Consider the following 18,070-nt stretch of genomic DNA (forward strand, 5'->3'; position numbering starts at 1 on the left):
TACGTCGAAAACTCAGGGCACGCGGCCGCGTGGGGCACGCGGTCGCGTGGGAGGCCATGATTCCCATGCGACGCGAACGCGTCAGGGACGCGGTCGAGTGGGTCGATTTGTGCTAGTGGCACGCCTCCAGCCACGCTCCAGCATGACTCTCTGTTCACTTTTATTTTTCTTTACTCTCCAAGCGACGCGGACGCGTCGTTGATGTGATCGCGTCGCGTAGCGAAAAATTTTTTTTAAATGAAAAATAAAAACATGTAAATGTAAATGCACGAAAGTACTAATAAAGAGAAGAGTTATTGAATAGAAAAAACTAAAAATAAAGAAAAGAACGATCATACCATGGTGGGTTGTCTCCCACCTAGCACTTTGCTTTAACGTCCGTAAGTTGGACGCACCACTAGCTCAATCTTCTGCTATGTGGGGATCTTCCAAGAGGAAGATCTCAAGCTCCTTGTTTCTCTGCATCTTCTCGCCATGGTATAGCTTCAGGCGTTGTCCATTAACCTTAATAAGTTCAGAGCTTGAAGGATGGCTTAGGTGATAAACTCCGTACGGTTCGGCCTTCTCTACTCTGTATGGACCTTCCCATCTTGATCTCAACTTACCTGGCATGATCCTTAGTCGAGATTTGTAAAGGAGGACTAAATCCCCAGGTTGGAACTCTTTCTTCTTGATGTTTTGATCATGTACAACCTTCATCTTTTCCTTGTATATTCTTAAGTTCTCATAAGCTTCTAGGCGAAGGCTCTCCAGTTCTTGTAGTTGCAACTTCCTTTCAGCTCCGGCTTTCTCAATTCCCATGTTGCACTCCTTAAATGCCCAAAAGGCTCTGTGTTCTACTTCAACTGGGAGATGACAAGCTTTGCCATAAACCAAGCGGAAAGGACTCATCCCAATGGGTGTCTTGTAAGCTGTTCTATATGCCCAAAGTGCTTCTTGTAGCCTGGTGCTCCAGTCTTTTCTATGTGGCTTTACTATCTTTTGCAAGATACGCTTAATTTCTCTATTTGACACCTCGGCTTGCCCATTAGTTTGGGGATGGTAAGCTGTTGCAACTTTATGAATTATCCCATGCTTCTTCATTAATCCTGTTAGTCTCCTGTTACAAAAATGGGTGCCTTGATCGCTCACGATTGCTCGTGGTGATCCAAAGCGACATATAATATGGTTTCTCACAAAGGAAACAACAGTGTTAGCATCATCAGTACGGGTAGGAATTGCTTCCACCCATTTGGAAACATAATCCACAGCTAACAATATATAAAAATATCCATTAGAATTTGGAAATGGACCCATGAAGTCAATGCCCCAAACATAAAAAAATTTCACAGAAAAACATAATTTGTTGAGGCATCTCATCCTCCCTGGATATATTACCAAATTTCTGGCATGGGAGACAGGATTTACAAAACTCAGCAGCGTCTCTAAAAAGAGTAGGCCACCAGAATCCACAGTCTAAGATTTTTCTAACCGTTCTTTGAGGGCCAAAATGTCCTCCACTCTCGGATGAGTGACAGGCCTCTAAAATGGACTGGAATTCTGATTCAGGTACACAATGTCTAATTACTTGGTCAGCGCCACATCTCCATAAATATGGGTCATCCCATATATAATATTTAGACTCGCTTTTCAGCTTGTTTCTTTGATGCTTAGAAAAATTTGGAGGAAATGTGCGGCTAACTAAATAATTAGCAACAGGTGCATACCAAGGGACTACCTCAGATACTGCTTGTAGGTTATCAAAAGGAAAATTATCATCTATAGGAGTAGAATCATCCTTAATATGCTCAAGGCAACTCAGGTGGTCTGCTACTAAATTCTGATTACCACTCCTATCCTTTATTTCTAAATCAAATTCTTGTAACAGCAGTATCCAACATATAAGTCTTGGTTTGGACTCCTTTTAAGCTAATAGATACTTTAAAGCTGCATGGTCCGAATACACTACTACTCTAGTACCAAGTAAATAAGTCCGGAATTTATCCAGAGCAAAAACAATAGCAAGAAGCTCTTTCTCAGTAGTAGTATAATTGGACTGGTTAGTGTCTAAAGTCTTAGATGCATAAGCAATAACAAAAGGATCCTTACCTTCACGCTGAGCCAGCGCTGCTCCTACTGCATGGTTGGAAGCATCGCACATGATTTTAAACGGCTGGCTCCAGTCTGGTCCTCTCACAATTGGAGCTTGAGTCAGAGCAGTCTTCAGCTTATCAAACGCTTGTTTGCAATCGTCACTGAACACAAACTCAATATCCTTCTGCAGTAATCTGGATAAGGGAAGTGCTACCTTACTAAAGTCCTTAATAAATCTCCTGTAAAAACCTGCATGGCCAAGGAACGAACGGACTTCCCTCACAGAAGAGGGGTAAGGTAAACTAGAAATAACATTCACCTTTGCTGGGTCTACAGAAATGCCATTATTAGATACCACATGTCCTAATATGATCCCTTGTTTTACCATAAAATGACATTTTTCAAAATTTAGTACAAGGTTTGTATTAACACATCTATCTAATACTCTAGATAATCCAGCTAAGCAAAGGCTAAAAGAATCACCATAAACGCTAAAATCGTCCATAAAAACTTCCATACAATCCTTAATAAGGTCAGAGAAAAGACTCATCATACACCTTTGGAAAGTAGCTGGTGCATTGCACAAGCCAAAGGGCATTCTCTTGTAAGAATAAGTCCCAAAAGGACATGTAAAAGTAGTCTTTTCCTGATCCTCAGGAGCTATATGAATCTGGAAATAACCTGTGTAACCATCTAAAAAACAATAATGTGATTTACCTGACAGGCGATCCAACATTTGATCAATGAATGGAAGTGGGTAGTGATCCTTACGGGTAACTTGGTTGAGACGCCTGTAATCAATGCAAACTCTCCAAGCATTCTGAACTCTAGTTGCTAAGAGCTCTCCATGTTCATTCTTCACTGTAGTGACTCCAGACTTCTCGGGCACCACTTGTACTGGGCTTACCCATTCACTGTCTGAAATATGGTACCTGCTTCCAATAGTCTGGTCACTTCCTTTTTGACAACTTTCAAGATGGTGGGATTCAATCTTCTTTGGGGTTGACGGACAGGTCTTGCTCCCTCTTCTAAAAATATTCTGTGCTCACATACTTGAGGATTGATGCCTACTATGTCTGCCAAACTCACCCAATTGCCTTCTTATGCTTCCTCAGCACATCAAGTAACTGCTCTTCTTGTTGAGAAGTAAGTTCCCTTACAATGATAATTGGAAACTTCTGCTCATCTTCAAGATAAGCGTATTTGAGATGTGGAGGGAGGGGTTTCAATTCTAACTTCTGATCATGGGCAGGCTCTGGATTATTTGGAGCTTGTGAAAATGACGAAGTGCCCTCATTGTCAGTTAAGAGGGTCCCCACACTTGGACTTTGTCTAGTGTGCCTCTCTTCTAACTCTTCCTTGTGAACTTCAGCTACACTTTCATCTATGACATCACACTGGAAGATAGAATGATCTTCTGAAGGGTTGTTAATGACTCCATTTAGATTGAAGATTACTATGCGGCCATCTATTTCAAAGGAGTATGTTCCTGAAAAAGCATCTAATTTGAATTTTGATGTCTTGAGGAATGGTCTTCCAAGTAGGATTGATGATGGCTTATCTGAATCATTATGGGGCATCTCCAAGATATAAAAATCAGTGGGAAATGTAAGCCCTTTAATATTCACCAAAACATCTTCAGCAACTCCAGCCACTGTAATAATGCTTTTATCTGCTAACACAAAACGAGCTGCCGACCTTTTTAAGGAAGGGAGCCTCAAAATATCATATATAGACAAAGGCATTATACTAACACATGCTCCTAAATCACACATGCAATCATAAATCACTACACCACCAATAGTACAGCTAACTATATAAGGACCTGGATCACTACATTTTTCAGGTAATCCTCCCATTAAAGCAGATATAGAACTACCTAAAGGAATAGTTTCTAATTCATTAATTTTATCTTTATAAATACATAAATCATTTAGAAACTTTGCATATTTAGGTACTTGCTGAATAACATCAAAAAGAGGAACAGTTACCTCGACCTTTTTGAATATTTCTACCATTTTAGGATCGGGTTCCAGCTGCTTCCTGGGCTTCCTTGCAAGTTGTGAAAATGGAATAGGCGTAGTGTTTTCTGTAGTGTCTGCGCCTTTTGGTGCTTCCTCCTGTGGTTGAGCTATTTCTTCTTCAGCTATGTCCTGTATATCCTCTTCCTCTTCAACATCTTCTATTTCTACCACCTCTTCAGCTGAGGCGTGTTCTGGTGAGCTTGGCTCCTCCTGATTCCTCTCCTGAAGTGTGGTTCTGGACCTTAGGGTGATGGCATTAATGCCTCCCTTTGGATTGGGTAATGGTTGAGAGGGGATTCCAGTGGAGCTTGAAGGTTGGTTACTGGAATTTTGTATTGCTCCAATTTGTGAGACAAGAGCTTGCAAAGTAGAGGTCAGACCATTCAGACTGGCATTAATACTATTCATGATGTTATTTTCCATGGTCTACTGTCATCGCTCAAAAGATTGTAGTAACTCTTCATTATGAGATAAAGAAGAATGAGTGAATTGAGAGGTCTGCTGTTGATTATTCTGTGGTCCTTGGTTTTGCCTCAGGTGAGGTGCTCTGTAAGGTTGATTCTGCTGCCTGTTGTTGTTATTATTCCACCTCTGATTTTTTTGATTATCTCTGCCTCTTCTGTTATTATTGTCCCTTCAATTTTGGTTAGAATTATCCTGCCATCCATGGTTATTATTTCCACCTTGATTGTACCCTTGGTTGGGACGGTCATAGAAATTATGAGTTGATGCCACCATATTGTCTTCTTGTTGGAGCTGCGGGCATTCATCAGTATAATGGCTATAATCAGCACAGATTCCGCAAACTCTCTGTGGGACTAGCTGTTGGTTTTGCTGTGGTGGAGGAGGTTGAGCTTGCTGAGCTTGTTGTTGATTCATTTGCATCTGCTTCAGCAAGTTGGTCATCTCACATATACTCTGAGCTAGAGCCGCAGTCTCTCTGTTAGAGGATACTTCTGCAATGACTTTTGAACGGCCTTGTCTTTACCTGTGGTTCCTAGTAGATTCAGCTAAATCACTGATCAATTGCCATGCTTCATCAGTGGTCTTGTACTTCTTCATAGACCCATTGCTAGCACTTTCCAATGTGGTCTTATCTTGGGGCCTCATACCCTGTGTGATATAGCTGAGTAACACCATCTTATCAATTCTGTGGTGGGGGCATGCTTCCAGAAGATTATTGAAGCGCTCCCAGTATTCAAAGAGAGACTCATTGTCATCCTGAACAATGGTGGAGATATCCTTCCTCAGTTTATCAGTAACTTCAGATGGAAAGAATTTCTCCAAAAACTCCTTTCTGAGTGTATCCCAGTTGGATATATTTGCTAGAGGTTGAGTATAGTACCACTCTCTTGCTTTTCCCTCAAGAGAAAACGGGAAAGCTTTCAGCAAAATTGAAGTTTCATCAGTACCATCACGCCTGACAGTAGAACAGGCTGCCTGGAAATCTCTCAAGTGCTTGATGGGCTCTTGAGCGGGTAAGCCATGAAACTTGGGCATCAAATTTAGCAGTGCGATCTTTATTTCAAAATCTGTAGCTACCGCTGGATGATGCGCTTGAAACGGTTGCATCGTAAAATCAGGAGCTCCTTCCTCCTGGATGGTAACTCTCCTAGCTGCCATGTCTTCTGCACGTAAAACAACCGAATCAGTATAACGGGGGCTGGTTTCTTCCTCAACTGACGGTTCAGATTCGTCCTCAGAGAGGACTAACCGACGCTTAGTTTGCCTTATTCGTGAAATAGTCCTTTCAATTTCAGGATCGAATATTGGCAAGTTGGGGTCAGGTAGTGAACGTGTCATTTGACGAAAGAAATATGCAGCTCATAGTAAAAATAAAAAAATAAAATGCAAATAAATAAATTCTAATTAATAACTTTAGCACTCTATTGCAACTCCCCGGCAACGGCGTCAAAAATTGATGGAGCACAGAAAGTGGTGAATTAAAAATTATTTAATTAATTACGTTGCTGGTATAGTTCTTAACTCACCGAAAATCTGCCTATCAATTTAGAAATATGTCACAGAGAATTTAAATTAAAAATTACTGGGAGTTTGAGTCCCAGGTCGTCTCCCAACGAGTTGCAGGAAAGTATGCTGTTTTATTAATTAGATGTTTCCAAAAAGTTGAGTTAAGTAGATGGAAAATTAAATTGAGGAAATTTGAAGAATATAAATAAAAGCCTTGACTGGGAGTTGATTAGTTGGAATCTCTATTATTGATGGAGTGATTTTAGGATTAATTTATAATTAATGGTTGTTCTGTTTAGTTATCCTTTACTAGGTAAAGGAAAGTCAAACAAGTTGGAATGATAGATCTGTTCACGAGTTGCAACCCACTTAGTTCAATGGGATTGGTGTTAATGACAAGATAGCAATGCAACGGTTAACCCAATTACAAATTCTCTTTCAATCCTTCCAACTCAAGAGTTCCTTTCAATCAACTCCCCATCAAGTGAGGGGAACTACTCGCTCATTGTAAATAATAAATCCATAACATATGAAAGGGAATTAAAAGAAGACATGATTATTGGAAGGTAAAATGGATTAAAATGAAAGAAATAATTCTTGTATTAAATAACCATAAAAGTATTCAAATGAAAAGATTGAACAAAGCAAAGAACATGGAAGAAATAAACCAAGTTAAGAGAATGAACTAGAATGACGAAGTCTTGATGAGGAAATAACTCTTCTCAATGTTCCAATGCTAAGACCAATTAAAAATTAAATTCTAAAACCTAAAGAGAAAACCCTAGAGGAGGAGTGAAAACTAGATCTAAAACTAAAAACTGTGTAGAATGAATGTTGTGCTCTGTTTCTGCATTTTCTCTGGCTCTAGTCTGCTGTTCCGGGCCGAAAACTGGGTCGAAATCAGGTCCAAAATCGCCCCCAGCAAATTCTGCAGATTATGCAAATCGCACATGTCACGCGATCGCGTCACTCATGCGGACGCGTCACTCGCGCTTTTCCATGCCACGCGTCCGCGTCGTCCACGCTACCGCGTCGCTTGAGCTTTTCCAATCCGCGCGGCCGCGTGAGCCATGTGGCCGCGTCACTGCGATTTGCTCTCCTTCGCGCGGTCGCGTGAGCCATGCGACCGCGTTACTTCTCGCTGGTTATCTCCTCAAATTCTTGTGTTCCTTCCATTTTTGCCAGCTTCTTTTCCAATCTCCCATTCATTCATTCCATGTAAAGCCTGAAACACTCAACACACAGATCACGGCATTGAATGGAATAAAGGAGAATTAAAAATACATAATTAAAGTTTCTAAGAAGCAGTTTTCAACCATGTAATAAATTCAGGAAGAAAATCTAAATGCATGCTAATTTAATGAATAAGTGGGTAAGGATCATGATAAAACCACACAATTAAACACAATATAAACCATAAAATAGTGGTTTATCAGGCACAAATCGCCCCACGCGACCGCATTGCTGACGCGTCCACGTCTTGTGGGAATATTAGCCTCCCACACGACCGCGTGACCCACGCGGCCGCGTGCCCTGATTTTCGACGTAAAAAGGGTGCACAACCAAATATTGTGCTGGAGTGGTGCTGGCTTGGTGCTAGACGCATAATCCCTATCACGTGACCGCGTCACCGACGCGTCCGCGTCATTCCCTTCTGAAGCCACTTACGCGATCGCATGCCCCACGCGATCGCGTCACCCCAAATTTGGCAAATATTTAAATTCGAACAGAGGGTTGTGCAGGTGCGAAGCTGCACTCGCGCCCGAAGCATAACATGGGTCACGCGACCGCGTGAGCAACGCGACCGCGTCAACTAACTAAAACACAATCACGCGAACGCATGCCCCATGCGTTTGCGTCGCTTGCGCCACACTAGTTCGCCGCCCAGTTTTCTTTCTCTCTCTCTCCCAATCCTAATTCTCTCTTATTCTTTTATCCTTTTATTTTTATCTCCTCATAATATTTGTCTCTTCTATTTTCAGTTCTTATTTGCTTGAAGACAAGCAAACCTTTAAGTTTGTTGTTGACGCTTCGCTTAAGGGTTTTTCTATTTATTCCTATAGCACCAAAGAGGGAGGCGAATCATCTTCACTGAGGAGCACAACCTGAAGAATAAAACGACCACTAGGATAACTAAGGTGGTTGAGTTCCTTTCTTATTTTTTATTCCTCCCTTCTTTTTCTATGCTATGTTCCGGTTTTCTGCTATTTTGTTTTGTTTGTTGCATGATCCTTTATTAGTTAGAATCCTAGGACTAGTTTAGTTTCCTTTGTTTTATGCTGAAAAGATGTTTTATGTACCACTCACTGAACTTTAATCTAAAAAAAAAAAGAAAAGAAGTGATGTATTGCATGAGAAATTGAGTTTAATTCTAAGAATAGTCTTATTTACTTAAAAGTGATGGTATTTTCTGTGATTTTTGAATGCATGATATGAACAATGCATATTTGAATTTGAATCAAGTGATGTTGATGTATAAGGAACAGGAATTTAGAGAATTATTATGACTTCTCTGAAATAAACAAAAATTTAATCCTTGAAGCAAAAGAAACAGCAAAAGAAAAAATTATTAATATAAATAAATAAATAATAATAAAAGCAAGGTCCAAGGCTCTGAGCATCAATGACTAGGGAGGTCAGACATGATTAAAAAGCTCAAAGAGTTGTTTCCCTAGTCATATGCTTGTGATGTGACTGTGTCAAGTAATCCTTGAGACAGAACACTTAGAGTCGAGACCAAGTGCGTTTAACAGAGTATGCCAAAGGCTTTGAGCACCACTGTCTGGGAGTAACTGAAAGAAAAATCAGAACTCAAAGGGAGTTCTCCATTTAAGTGCTTGTGGTGTTTTTGTGTCAAGTAACTCTTGAGACAAAACATTTAAAGTCACGGCTAGGCTCAAGGTGCAAAGCACCAAAGAAAAATAAATTAAAGTAAATTTTGCTATGTTCAAGGATTAAAGTGAAATGTAAAGATCATAGAATTCATAATATCATCCGAATTCTAATTCCAGGTGCCAGTGACATCCTTCTTATTCAAAGGGGAGTGAGATGCCAAAACTATTCAGGATTACAGTTATAAACCCCACTATAAAAAGAGACATGAGCTTAATCGAACTCTCATTCTCATGCAAATTCACATCATAAGCTTATATTAGTTTTGGTTGCTTGAGGACAAGCAACAGTTTAAGTTTGGTGTTGTGATGCGTGAACATCTTGTCTATCTTTTCCTAGTGAATTTGCATCTAATTTGTTGAGTTTAATTAAGAATTAATTATATTTTAGCCACTATGGATACTATTTTGAGTTTTGTGCAATTTTATTTATTTTAGGTAGCATTCGGAGGGATTTGATGAAGTTTCTGCAGAGAAAAAGAAGAAACCAAAGAGATGACCAGCGAAGACCGACGTGGACGCATGGCTCACGCGACCGCGCGGAATGGAGAAATCGCAATGATGCGATCGCATGCCTGACGCGAACGCGTGGACTAGAATCTGCACAAATGACGCGAGCGCGTGGACGACGCGGACGCATCACATGCGCGATCTGCAATAATTCAGAAAACGCTGTTTATCCATATTTCATTCCCAATTTATTTAATTGTCTATACTTTTGATATTTTGAATTCGAACTTAAACCTTTTGAACATCTCAAAACCAATTTCTGCTTGCCTAACTAAGCTTATCACTCAATAACTGTTACTTAATCCATCAATCCTCGTGGGATCAACCCTTACTCACGTAAGGTATTAATTGGTACGACCCGGTGTACTTGTCGGTTAGTAAGTGTGGGTTATAAAATCCACATCAAGTTTTTGGCGCCGTTGCCGGGGATTTTATAACCCACACTTACTAACCGGCAAGTGCACCGGGTCATACCAAGTAATACCTTACGTGAGTAAGGGTCGATCCCACGAGGATGGATGGATTAAGCAACAGTTATTGAGTGATAAGCTTAGTTAGGCAAGCAGAAATTGGTTTTGAGATGTTCAAAAGGTTTAAGTTCGAATTCAAAATATCAAAAGTATAGACAATTAAATAAATTGGGAATGAAATATGGATAAACAGTTAAGGCTTCAGAGTTATCTATTTTTCCAGATTAACTTTTCTTACTAACTATTTTAATTATGTAGGATTTAATTTATGGCAAACTATATGTGACTAGACCCTAATTCCTTAGACCTTCCTAGTCTCCTCTAAAAATCATTAACTGCCAATTCCTTGGTCAATTAATTCCAATTAAAGGGTACATGATCAAATTCCAGTTTGCATGCCACAAAAACTCTAATTACCCAAAGAATAAAAGGATTATATGTCACGTATCCCGTTAAATCCAGATAATTAGAATTTAGGAGAATATGTTTTCAAGCTGTTGTTCAAGTATAGAGCTTTTCCAAGTTATACAAGAACTCAAATAGAAAGAGGGTCATACTTCCGTTCCACCCAAATTCATAAGATAAAGAACGAAAACAATTCTTAAATATAAATCCAAAACATAAATTAAAATAGAAAAAGTAATAAAATCAATCCATACAAATAGACAGAGCTCCTAACCTTAACAGTGGAGGTTTAGTTGCTCATAGAATGTAGAATGTAAATTTTGTATAGAATTCCCTAATAGAATCCCTCTAATGTAATGTAATGTCCTCAATAGAAAAGAAGTCTCCCCTTTTTATAACTAATCCTAATTAATTTAAAATCTAATATTTTAAATTAAGATAACATCTTTTCCTAAAAGATAAGATTTGAATTTAAATTCAAATTAATTAACAGATTTTCAGTTGATGGGTGGGGACCACTTGCTTTGTCCATTCTGCAGCTTCTAATATGTATTTTCTGGGCTGGAAAGTGGGTCAAAACAGCCCAGAAATTCGTAACCAGCGTTTTCTGAATTATTGCAGATCGCGCATGTGACGCGTCCGCATCGTCCATGGTGGACGAAGTTGTGATCATCAATAATGGCTCTTTGGTATGTGCATCTATTAACTTAGCACTTTCTTTCCACAACTTCGCTCAACTAACCAGCAAGTGTACTAGGTCGTCCAAGTAATAAACCTTACGTGAGTAAGGGTCGATCCCACAGAGATTGTTGGTATGAAGTAAGCTATGGTCATCTTGTAGATGTCAGTCAGGCTGATTCAAATGTGATTGGATTAGATAATTAAAAGATAAATAAAATAGGATAGAAATACTTATGTAAATTAATGGTGGGAATTTCAGATAGGCGTATGGAGATGTTGTGCTCCTCCTGAATCTCTGCTTTCCTACTGCTTTTGTCCAATCCTTCTTACTCCTTTCCATGGCAAGCTGTATGTAGGGCATCACCGTTGTCAATGGCTACATCCCATCCTCTCAGTGAAAAAGGTCCAAATGCTCTGTCACAGCACGGCTAATCATATGTCGGTTCTCAATCAGGTTGGAATAGAATCCCGTGATTCTTTTGCGTCTGTCACTAACGCCCAGCCTTCAGGAGTTTGAAGCTCGTCACAGTCATTCAATCCCAGAATCCTACTCGAAATACCACAAACAAGGTTAGACTTTTCGGATTCCCATGAATGCCACCATCAATTCTAGCTTATACCACGAAGATTTTGATTAAGGAATCCAAGAGATATGCGTCCGGTCTAAGGTAGAACGGAAGTGGTTGTCAATCACGCGCGTTCATAGGTGAGAATGATGATGAGTGTCACAGATCATCACATTCATCAAGTTGAAGTGCAACAAATATCTTAGAACAGGAATAAATCAAATTGGATAGAAGATGATAGTAATTGCATTAAAACTTGAGGTACAGCAGAGCTCCACACCCTTAATCTATGGTGTGTAGAAACTCCACCGTTGAAAATACATAAGTGAAAGATGTTCAGGCATGGCCGAATGGCCAGCCCCCATGTGGTCACAAGACCGAATGATCAAAGACTCTTAAAACAATAATAAAAGGTTCTATTTATACTAGACTAGCTACTAGGGTTTACAGAAGTAAGTAATTGATGCATAAATCCACTTCCGGGGCCCACTTGGTGTATGTTTGGGCTGAGCTTGATCTATCCACGAGCTGAGGCTTCTCTTGGAGTTGAACGCCAAGTTGTAGCATGTTTTGGGCGTTCAACTCTGTTTCGTGACGTGTTTCTGTCGTTTGACTCCAAACAGCAACATGGAGCTGGCGTTGAACGCCAGTTTACATCATCTATTATATATTGCTGAAAAGCTCTGGATGTCTACTTTCCAACGCCGTTGAGAGCGTACCATTTAGAGTTCTGTAGCTCCAGAAAATCTATTTCGAGTGAAGGAAGGTCAGATTCCAACAGCATCAGCAGTCCTTTGTCAGCCTCCTATCAGAGTTTTGCTCAGGTCCCTCAATTTCAGCCAGAAAACACCTGAAATCACAGAAAAATACACAAACTCATAGTAAAGTCCAGAAATGTGAATTTAGCATAAAAATCAATGAAAACATCCCTAAAAATAACTAGATTATATTAAAAACTACCTAAAAACAATGCAAAAAAGTGTATAAATTATCCGCTCATCACAACACCAAACTTAAATTGTTGCTTGTCCCCAAGCAACTGAAAACAAAATAGGATAAAAAGAAGAGAATATACTATAAATCCGAAAATATCAATGAATATTAATTCTAATTAGATGAGCGGGACTTGTAGCTTTTTGCCTCTGAACAGTTTTGGCATCTCACTTTTTCCTTTGAAGTTTAGAATGATTGGCTTCTCTAGGAACTTAGAATTTCGGATAGTGTTATTGATTTTCCTAGTTAAGTATGTTGATTCTTGAACAAAGCTACTTTTATGAGTCTTGGTCGTGGCCCTAAGCACTTTGTTTTCCAGTATTACCACCGGATACATAAATGCCACAGACACATGATTGGGTGAACCTTTTCAGATTGTGACTTAGCTTTGCTAGAGTCCCCAGTTAGAGGTGTCCAGAGCTCTTAAGCACACTCTTTTTGCTTTGGATCATGACTTTAACCACTCAGTCTCAACCTTTTCACTTGGACCTACATGCCACAAGCACATGGTTAGGGACAGCTTGATTTAGCCGCTTAGGCCTGGATTTTATTTCCTTGGGCCCTCCTATCCATTGATGCTCAAAGCCTTGGATCCTTTTTACCCTTGCCTTTTGGTTTTAAGGGCTATTGGCTTTTTCTGCTTACTTTTTTTATTTTTCTTTTTATTTTTTTTCGCAATTTTTTTTTCACAAGCTTTTGCTTTTTCACTGCTTTTTCTTGCTTCAAGAATCAATTTCATGATTTTTCAGATTATCAATAACATTTCTCTTTGTTCATCATTCTTTCAAGAGCCAACAATTTTAACATTCATAAACAACAAGATCAAAAATATGCACTGTTTAAGCATTCATTCAGAAAACAAAAAGTATTGTCACCACATCAATATAATTAAACTAAATTCAAGGATAAATTTGAAACTCATGTACTTCTTATTCCTTTGAATTAAAAACATTTTTCATTTAAGAAAGGTGAAAGATTTATGGAATTTATTCATAGCTTTAAGACATAGTTACTACATACTAATGATCATGTAGTAGAGACACAAAACATAGATGAACATATAATATAAAAACCGAAAAGTAGAAAAATAAGAACAATGAATGAATCCACCTTAGTGGCGTCTTCTTCTTGAAGGACCAACAATGTCCTTAAGCTCTTCTATGTCCCTTCCTTGCCTTTGTTGCTCCTCCCTCATTGCTCTTTGATCTTCTCTTATTTCATGGAGAATGATGGAATGCTCTTGATGTTCCACCCTTAATTGTTCCACATTGTAACTCAAATCTTCTAAGGAAGTGTTGAGTTGTTCCCAATAGTTGTTGGGAGGAAAGTGCATCCCTTGAGGCATCTCCGGGATTTCTTGGTGATGAGCTTCCTCATGCGCCTCTTGGGTTTCATGAGTGGGCTCTCTTGTTTGCTCCATCCTTTTCTTAGTGATGGGCTTGTCCTCCTCAATGAGGATGCCTCCTTCTATGATAACTCCAGCTGAGTAACATAGATGGCAAATAAGATGAGGAAAAGCTAACCTTGCCAAAGTAGAGGACTTATCGGCTATTTTGTAGAATTCATGGGAGATGACTTCATGAATTTCTACTTCCTCTCCAATCATGATGCTATGATGGAGCGTTGAATGAACTCCAACCATCCTCTAGCCACAGGCTTGAGGTCCAGTCTTCTTAGTTGAACCGGCTTGCCTTTGGAGTCTCTTTTCCATTGAGCTCCTTCCACACATATATCCAAAAGGACTTGGTCCAACCTTTGATTAAAGTTGACCCTCTAGTGTAGGGGCGTGCATCTCCTTGCATCATGGGTAAGTTGAACGCCAACCTCACATTTTCCGGACTAAAATCTAAGTATTTCCCCCCAAACCATTGTAAGATAATTCTTTGGATTCGGGTTCACACTTTGATCATGGTTCCTAGTGATCCATGCATTGGCATAGAACTCTTGAACCATTAAGATTCTGACTTGTTGAATGGGGTTGGTTAGAACTTCCCAACCTCTTCTTTGGATCTCATGTCGGATCTCCGGATACTCATTTTTCTTGAGCTTGAAAGAGACCTCAGGGATCACCTTCTTCTTGGCCACAACATCATAGAAATGGTCTTGATGGGCTTTGGAGATGAATCTTTCCATCTCCCATGACTCGGAAGTGGAAGCTTTTGTCTTCCCTTTTCCTTTTCTAGAGGATTTTCTGGCCTTGGGTGCCATTAATGGTAATGGAAAAACAAAAAGCTTATGCTTTTACCACACCAAACTTAAAATATTGCTCGCCCTCGAGCAAGAGAAGAAAGAAGATAAGAAGAAGAAGAAGAAAATATGGAGGAGAAGGGGAGGTGTATTCGGCCAAGGTATAGAAGAGGGGGTTGTGTTGTGTGAAAATAAAGTAGAATGGAGGGGTATATATAGGGAGGGGGAGAGGGTAGGTTCGGCCATTTAGGGTGGGTTTGGGTGGGAAAGATTTTTGAATTTTGAAGGTAGGTAGGGTTTATGGGGAAGAGTGGATGGATGTGAGTGGTGAATGGGGTAATTGGGAAGAGAGGTTGAGGTGATTGGTGAAGGGTTTTTGGGAAAGTGTGTTATAGGATTAATTAGGAGGTAAGGTGGGAATATGTTAGGTGGGGATCCTGTGGAGTCCACAGATCCTGAGATGATCCTGTACGGTCCACAGATCCTGAGGTGTCAAGGATTTACATCCCTGCACCAATTAGGCATGTAAAATGCCTTAGCATACCATTCTGGCGTTTAAATGCCGAAGTGATGCACGTTCTGGGCGTTCAACGCCCATGTGCAGCATGTTTCTGGCGTTGAACGCCAGTTCCATGCTTGTTACTGGCGTTCAGCGCCAGCTTTTCTCAGGGCACATTCCTGGCGTCCAAACACCAGGATCTTGCTTGTTTCTGGCGTTCAGCACCAGATCCATGCTCTGTTCTGGCGTTGAACGCCAGCCAGATGCACCTTACTGGCATTTAAACGCCAGTAAGTCCTTCCTCCAGGGTGTGATTTTTCCTCTGCTGTTTTTGATTCTGTTTTTAATTTTAATATTTTTTTTGTGACTCCTCATGATCATGAACCTACTAAAACACAAAATAACAATAAAATAAAAATAAAATTAGATAAATAAAAATTGGGTTGCCTCCCAATAAGCACTTCTTTAATGTCAATAGCTTGACAGTGAGCTCTCATGGAGCTTCACAGATGTTCAGAGCATTGTTGGGACCTCCCAACACCAAACTTAGAGTTTGAATGTGGGGGTTCAACACCAAACTTAGAGTTTGGTTGTAGCCTCCCAACACCAAACTTAGAGTTTGACTGTGGGGGCTCTGTTTGACTCTGCATTGAGAGAAGCTCTGCATGCTTACTCTCCCTTGTTACAGAAGGATAGCCGTGTGCCTTAAACACAAGGTAGTCCCCATTTAATTGAAGGACTAATTCTCCTCTATTAACATCTATCACAGCTTCTGCTGTGGCTAGGAAGGGTCTTCCAAGGATGATGCATTCATCTTCTTCCTTCCTAGTGTCTAAGATTATGAAATCAGCAGGGATGTAAAGGCCTTCAACCTTTACTAACACGTCCTCTACTAATCCATAAGCTTCTCTTACTAACTTGTCTGCCAATTGCAATGAGAATAAGGTAGGCTGTACCTCAATGATTCCTAGTTTCTCCATTACAGATAGTGGCATAAGATTTATCCCTGACCCCAGATCACACAGAGCCTTGTTAAAGGTCATGGTGCCTATGGTACAGGGTATTGAGAATTTGCCAGGATCTTGTCTCTTTTGAGGTAAGATTTTCTGAACCCATGTATCTAGTTCACTAATGAGCAGGGGAGGTTCACCTTCCCAAGTCTCATTACCAAACAACTTGGCATTCAGCTTCATGATAGCTCCTAGGTATTGAGCAACTTGCTCTCCAGTCATATCTTCATCCTCTTCTGAGGAAGAATAGTCTTCAGAGCTCATGAATGGCAAAAGGAGATTTAGTAGAATCTCTATGGTCTCTATATGAGTCTCAGATTCCTTTAAGTCCTCAATAGGGAACTCCTTCTTGTTTGAGAGACGTCCCAGGAGGTCTTCCTCACTTTGATTTTCGTCCTTCTCCTCCCTTGTGCATTCGGCCATATTGATTACATCAATGGCCTTGCACTCTCCCTTTGGATTCTCTTCTGTATTGCTTGGGAGAATACTGGGAGGAGTTTCAATGATTTTCTTACTCAGCTGGCCCACTTGTGCCTCCAAATTTCTAATGGAGGATCTTGTTTCACTCATAAAACTTAAAGTCGCCTTAGACAGATCAGAGACTATGTTTGATAAGTTAGAGGGGCTCTGTTCAGAATTCTCTGTCTATTGCTGAGAAGATGATAGAAAAGGATTGTTATTGCTTAGCCTGTTTCTTCCACCATTATTAAAGCCTTGTTGAGGCTTTTGTTGATCCTTCCATGAGAAATTTGGATGATTTCTCCATGATGAATTATAGGTGTTTCCATAAGGTTCACCCATGTAATTAACCTCTGCCATTGCAGGGTTCTCAGGATCATAAGCTTCTTCAGAAGCTGCCTCTTTAGTATTGTTGGATGCATTTTGCCATCCATTCAGACTTTGAGAGATCATGTTGACTTGTTGAGTCAACACTTTGTTCTGAGCCAATATGGCATTCAGAGCATCAATTTCAAGAACTCCCTTCCTCTGAGGTGTCCCATTATTCACGAAATTCCTCTCAGAAGTGTACATGAATTGGTTATTTGCAACCATGTCAATAAGTTATTGAGCTTCTGCAGGCGTTTTCTTTAAGTGAATAGATCCACCTGCAGAATGGTCCATTGACATCTTGGAAAACTCAGATAGACCATAATAGAATATATCTAATATGGTCCATTCTGAAAACATGTCAAAAGGACACTTTTTGGTCATCTGCTTGTATCTTTCCCAAGCTTCATAGAGGGATTCACCATCTTTTTGCTTGAAGGTCTGAACATCCACTCTAAGCTTGCTCAGCTTTTGAGGAGGAAAGAATTTATCCAAGAAGGCCGTGACCAGCTTATCCCAGGAGTCCAAACTATCTTTAGGTTGTGAGTTCAACCATGAGTTTGTGTCTTTTTCTGTGATTTCAGGTATTTTCTGGCTGAAATTGAGGGACCGGAGCAAAAATCTGATTCAGAGGCTGAAAAGGACTGCAGATGCTGTTGGATTCTAACCTCCCTGCACTCAAACTGGATTTTCTGGAGCTACAGAAGCCCAATTGGCGCGCTTTCAACTGCGTTGGAAAGTAGACATCCTGAGCTTTCCAGCAATATATAATAGTCCATACTTTGCCCGAAATTTGATGGCCCAAACCGGCGTTCCAAATCAGCTCAAGAACTCCCGGCGTTTAACGCCTGAACTGGCATAGAAGTGGGAGTTAAACGCCCAAACTGGCACAAAAGCCGGCGTTTAACTCCAGGAAAAGTCTCTACACATGAAAGCTTCAATGCTCAGCCCAGGCACACACC

The 18,070-nt window shown here is 40.2% G+C and overlaps 2 non-coding genes across 2 annotated transcripts; both read left to right on the forward strand.

Annotated features, from left to right (window-relative positions):
• Positions 1 to 5,244: 5,244 nt before the first annotated feature.
• On the forward strand, positions 5,245 to 5,351 carry LOC130956490 (small nucleolar RNA R71). Its single transcript, XR_009077134.1, has one exon. It is a non-coding gene; the product is annotated as a small nucleolar RNA R71 (small nucleolar RNA).
• Positions 5,352 to 17,466: 12,115 nt separating this feature from the next.
• Positions 17,467 to 17,570, forward strand: LOC130952732 (small nucleolar RNA R71). Its single transcript, XR_009074913.1, has one exon. It is a non-coding gene; the product is annotated as a small nucleolar RNA R71 (small nucleolar RNA).
• Positions 17,571 to 18,070: the final 500 nt, after the last annotated feature.

This window comes from Arachis stenosperma, chromosome 1 (assembly GCF_014773155.1).
Source record: "Arachis stenosperma cultivar V10309 chromosome 1, arast.V10309.gnm1.PFL2, whole genome shotgun sequence".
NCBI classification, from domain to species: domain Eukaryota; kingdom Viridiplantae; phylum Streptophyta; class Magnoliopsida; order Fabales; family Fabaceae; genus Arachis; species Arachis stenosperma.